This window comes from Syngnathus floridae, chromosome 18 (genome assembly GCF_059516105.1).
Source record: "Syngnathus floridae isolate MCC-2025c chromosome 18, RoL_Sflo_1.0, whole genome shotgun sequence".
NCBI lineage: Eukaryota > Metazoa > Chordata > Actinopteri > Syngnathiformes > Syngnathidae > Syngnathus > Syngnathus floridae.
In genome coordinates, this window is record NC_142430.1 from 450558 (window position 1) to 456557 (window position 6000).

Sequence of the window (6000 nt, forward strand, 5' to 3'; positions counted from 1 at the left end):
AGCTCCATTTCATGCTGCCGCAGTAATGTCTCCCTGGTAATGGCTAACTCTTTCTGCTTCTCCTCATGGAGTTTGCTTTTGAGTTCCGTCATGGCGGCGGTGGCACGGTGGTGCTCCGCCCGCAGGTCCTGACTTCTCTCTCTCTCCAGACAGCTGACCTGACATGACTTAGACTTAGACTTAGACAAACTTTATTGTCATCTTGTCTGCACATGGTGCATACAAAACGAAATTCCGTTGCATACGTCTTACAACAAAGTAGTGATATTGCAGTTGAATAGAAGTAACATATCCTATGAAAATATATATATATACATATATACTATATATATATATATATATATATTAAAAATAAGTATAAAGTGCAGCAGTGATAATTATGCAATAGTGCAAGTAGGCAAAACAGTATTCAAGAGTGTGCAGAGGAATGCTAAACCATGTATTAAACTTCTATTTAAAGGGTTTATACAAGTTCAGTAAAGTTGGTAGTGCGAGATAGTGCAAGATAGAGGTCCGTAGTGTCATAAAGTACAGTTCTGTGAATGTGTGATGCAGAGTTCAGTTTAGAGCTCAACAGTTCTAGTGTTCAACAGTCTGATGACAGCAGGGAAAAAGCTGTTGCAGAACCTGGTGGACCTGCAGCGGATGCTGCAAACCTCTTCCCAGAGGGCAGCAGGGAGAACAGTCCATGGTGGGGGTGTGATGGGTCATTGATGATGTTACGGGCACGGGACATGCAGCGCTGAGATGAAATGTCCTGAATGGAGGGAAGAGGAGCCCCTATGATCCTCTCTGCTGTCCTCACCACTCTCCTCACGTTCTTCCAATCGGAGGCGGTGCAGCCTCCACACCACACAGAGAGACAGCTTGTCAGAATGCTCTCTATGGTGCTCCTGTAGAACGTCCTCATGATGGGTGGGGGCAGGTGGGCTCTCCTCATCCTCCGCAGGAAGTACAAGCGCTTCTGTGCCCTCTTGACCAGTGCCGTAGTGTTCATAGTCCAGGTGAGGTCTTCTGTGATGTGGACCCCCAGGAATTTGGTGGTGCTGACCACCTCCACAGCTGAGCTGTTGATGATCAGTGGAGCGTGGTGAGGCTGTTTTTTCCTGAAGTCGACGATGATCTCCTTCATCTTCTCCTCATTCAGGATCAGGCTGTTTTCTCTGCACCAGCCCACCAGCTGCTCCACCTCCTCTCTGTAGTCCAGGTCGTTGTTGTCTCTGATGAGCCCCACCACCGTTGTGTCGTCTGCTGACTTCACGATGTGATTGGTGGTGAACCTGAGGACGCAGTCGTGTGTCATCAGGGTGCACAGCAGGGGGCTCAGGACGCAGCCCTGAAGGGAGCCTGTGCTGAGGGTGATGACATCAGAGGTGTTCTGTCCGACCCGGACTGACTGAGGTCTGTTGGTGAGGAAGTCTAGCAGCCAGTTGCGAAGGGGGGTGTTGAAGCCCAGGTGTTCCAATTTTCCTACCAGATGCTGTGGGATGATGGTGTTAAACGCTGAGCTGAAGTCCAGGAACAGCCTCCGCACATGGGTGTTCTTCTCCTCCAGGTGAGCCAGGCTCAGGTGAAGAACGGAGGAGATGGCGTCCTGAGTGGAGCGGTTTTGCCGGTCGGCAAACTGGAACGGGTCAAATAATAGGGGGAGTCTGGAAACGATGTGACCTTTAAGCAGCCTTTCGAAGCACTTCATCATAACCGGAGTCAGTGCAACAGGCCGGTAATCATTAAATGAGGTGATTTGAGGTTTCTTCGGCACCGGAATGATGGAGGCAGTCTTAAAGCACGCCGGCACTGTGGCTTGGCCCAGCGAGGTGTTAAAAATGTCTGTGATGACCCCAGCCAGATGACTTGCACATTCCCTGAACACACGCCCAGGAATGTTGTCGGGGCCAGGGGCCTTACAGGGGTTGACTCTCCTCAGGGTCTTCAACACATCGGCGGAGTCAAGGCAGAGTACCTCCTCTTCCTGATGGGGGACAGTTTTAACTGCTGGAGTGCCGTTTAGTGCCTCGAACCTCCCAAAGAAGTTATTTAGACCATTTAGAAAGTCAGCATCAACTACACCCACCGGGGGGGGGGAGGGTGAGTTGTAGTCTGTAATCGCCCGTATGCCTTGCCACATACTCCTGATGTTTTTGACGTCGTGGAAACGATCCTGAAATTTTCGACTGCGGTCTCGCTTCGCTATCCTGATGGCACGGTTCAAGTTGGCTCTCGCTGTCCTCAGTGTCTCCTTGTCGCCAGACTTGAAGGCAGAGTTCCGCGCTCGTAGCGTTTGACGTACCTCCTCAGTCATCCAGGGTCGTTGGTTGCCCCGGGTGATGATATTCTTAGTGGTGCTGACGTCCTCGGTGCATTTGTTGATGTAGGCTGACACAGTCATGGCACACGCATGTCTAATCTACATCGGGAAAACTGGGAGGGAGGGAGGCAGGCAGGGAGGCAGACAGGGAGGCAGGCAGGGAGGCAGGCAGTGTCTGTCTGTTGAGGTTTTCACCTTGTTCTTCTCCTGCTGAAGTTCTAACTGGACGTCCATCAGTTTGGTTCTCAGCTCGTCATTGGCGGCCTGAAGGGCGTCCGTTCGCTCCGCCTTGGCCCGCCCTGCCGGAGCTCGTTTGGACATCTCTTACTCGAGTCTCGCCCGGTCGTCAGTCAGAGATCACAACATTTGTACCTGGAGAGCACAAACGCAGCGCTGTTTTCCACTGGCTTCGAACTCAACTTCAATCGGTACCGTAACTTACAACATCATAAACATAGAACTAGCTTGACTTATTCATTGAATAAATGCATTTGGTTCTTCAAAACTGCATCACGCAACATAGCGTGACCGAGACGGCCGTTATCCACCTGCGTGAAGTTATTTGGTGAAATGAATGAGATGTTTAAGACACCATCGTTCTGTCTCTATGTAGATGAAGGTAAATAATCGATTGCTGAAGGTCCAAAGGTGTTGTGATAAACAAATAAACATATTAGTGATTAGTGACATATTTGTGATAAACATATTAGGCAGGATAATCACATATGTTAACGTGACTGCCCACACTGTATTTATTTATGGTTATTTGTTAAATCGAGTACTGTTAGACATGAAATAGGAAGTGTTTAACATAAATGGAAGACGAAAGGGGTACTCACCATTGTAGCTCCTGCTGGTCAATGATACGAGCCTCTTCTTGCAGTGGAAAACATACAGCCAACAAACACCGTGGAACCTAAAGGAATGAAATTAAACATTAACATTTAGCCTCAACCAACATTCACAGATACAACGCAACGCAAACTACACAAACGTAAATCTTTTTAAACACAATGAGTTGTACTTACCGTGTACGCTCTAGACGGTCCACTTGCAAGCAGAAAATAAAGATATTTCTGTTGATAATCGTCGTGTTTGTATCCGGTGTCTCGCTCAAGGCCATTGCGCCCACAGATTTGAATTTTGGTGAGAGTTCAGCCTATTGACGTCATTTCCGCGGTGTAATACCCGCATATCTGAAACGGCAAAGTTAAGAGTAGAGTTAAATAAAGTTTTTAGTCAACGCAATAATTTACAACCGTTGACCAGTCGAAATAATCGTCGAAATTTGGCGTCTGTGGCTGGAAGCAGACGCCGAGTTCGACATTCCTCCCAAACGCCACACTCCCTCGCTTTTCAGGGCTAAAAAAAAACAGTTGTAATTACCTTGTACGCTCTAGACGGTCAAGTTGCAAGCTGAAAACAAAAATATTTGCCTTGTTAGTCATCGTGTTACTAACCGCTGTGTCTTGTTTGCCAGAACTGCCGCTTTCCTACTTCCTGTTGCAAGCCACGCCCACGGATTATAATTTTGCCGTGAGTTCCGCCTATTGACGTCATGTCCGCGTCACATGACTGCGACGTAATATTATCTAAAACTGTTTGTGCGGTATTGTGTTGTTCTGTGCGGTATTGTGTTATTCTGTGCGGCGTCGTGTTGTTCTGTGCGGCGTCGTGTTGTTCAGTGCGACGTCGTGTTGTTCAGTGCGGCATGGTGTTGTTCAGTGCGGCATGGTGTTGTTCAGTGCGGCATGGTGTTGTTCAGTGCGGCATAATGTTGTTCAGTGCGGCATAATGTTGTTCAGTGCGGCATGGTGTTGTTCAGTGCGGCATGGTGTTGTTCAGTGCGGCATGGTGTTGTTCAGTGCGGCATAATGTTGTTCAGTGCGGCATAATGTTGTTCAGTGCGGCATGGTGTTGTTCAGTGCGGGATGGTGTTGTTCAGTGCAGGATGGTGTTGTTCAGTACGGCATGGTGTTGTTCAATGCGGCATGGTGTTGTTCAGTGCGGGATGGTGTTGTTCAGTGCGGCATGGTGTTGTTCAGTAGGGCATAATGTTGTTCAGTGCGGCATGGTGTTGTTCAGTGCGGCATGGTGTTGTTCAGTGCGGCATGGTGTTGTTCAGTGCGGCATGGTGTTGTTCAGTGCGGCATGGTGTTGTTCAGTGCGGCATGGTGTTGTTCAGTCCGGGATGGTGTTGTTCAATGCGGGATCGTGTTGTTCAGTGCGGGGTGGTGTTGTTCAGTGCGGGATGGTGTTGTTCAGTGCGGCATGGTGTTGTTCAATGCGGCATGGTGTTGTTCAGTGCGGGATGGTGTTGTTCATTGCGGCATGGTGTTGTTCAGTGCGGCATGGTGTTGTTCAGTGCGGCATGGTGTTGTTCAGTGCGGCATGGTGTTGTTCAGTGCGGCATAATGTTGTTCAGTGCGGCATGGTGTTGTTCAGTGTGGAAAGGTGTTGTTCAGTGCAGGATGGTGTTGTTCAGTGCGGCATGGTGTTGTTCAATGCAGGATCGTGTTGTTCAGTGCAGCATAATGTTGTTCAGTGCAGCATGGTGTTGTTCAGTGCGGCATGGTGTTGTTCAATGCGGCATGGTGTTGTTCACTGCGGGATGGTGTTGTTCAATGCGGGATCGTGTTGTTCAGTGCGGCATAATGTTGTTCAGTGCAGCATGGTGTTGTTCAGTGCGGCATGGTGTTGTTCAGTGCGACATAATGTTGTTTAGTGCGGCATAATGTTGTTCAGTGCGGCATAATGTTGTTCAGTGCGGCATGGTGTTGTTCAGTGCGGCATGGTGTTGTTCAGTGCGGCATGGTGTTGTTCAGTGCAGGATGGTGTTGTTCAGTGCGGCATGGTGTTGTTCAATGCGGCATGGTGTTGTTCAGTGCGGGATGGTGTTGTTCAGTGCAGGATGGTGTTGTTCAGTGCGGCATGGTGTTGTTCAGTGTGGAATGGTGTTGTTCAGTGCGGCATGGTGTTGTTCAGTGCGGCATGGTGTTGTTCAGTGCAGGATGGTGTTGTTCGATGCGGGATCGTGTTGTTCAGTGCGGCATGGTGTTGTTCAGTGCGGCATGGTGTTGTTCAGTGCGGCATAATGTTGTTCAGTGCGGCATGGTGTTGTTCAGTGCGGCATGGTGTTGTTCAGTGCGGCATGGTGTTGTTCAGTGCGGCATGGTGTTGTTCAGTGCGGCATAATGTTGTCCAGTGCGCCATAATGTTGTTCAGTGTGGCATGGTGTTGTTTAGTGCGGGATGGTGTTGTTCAGTGCAGGATGGTGTTGTTCAGTGCGGCATGGTGTTGTTCAATGCGGCATGGTGTTGTTCAGTGCGGGATGGTGTTGTTCAGTGCGGCATGGTGTTGTTCAGTGCGGCATAATGTTGTTCAGTGCGGCATGGTGTTGTTCAGTGCGGCATGGTGTTGTTCAGTGCGGCATGGTGTTGTTCAGTGCGGCATGGTGTTGTTCAGTGCGGAATGGTGTTGTTCAGTGCGGCATGGTGTTATTCAGTGCGGGATGGTGTTGTTCAATGCGGGATCATGTTGTTCAGTGCGGGGTGGTGTTGTTCAGTGCAGGATGGTGTTGTTCAGTGCAGGATGGTGTTGTTCAGTGCGGCATGGTGTTGTTCAATGCAGGATCGTGTTGTTCAGTGCAGCATAATGTTGTTCAGTGCAGCATGGTGTTGTTCAGTGCGGCA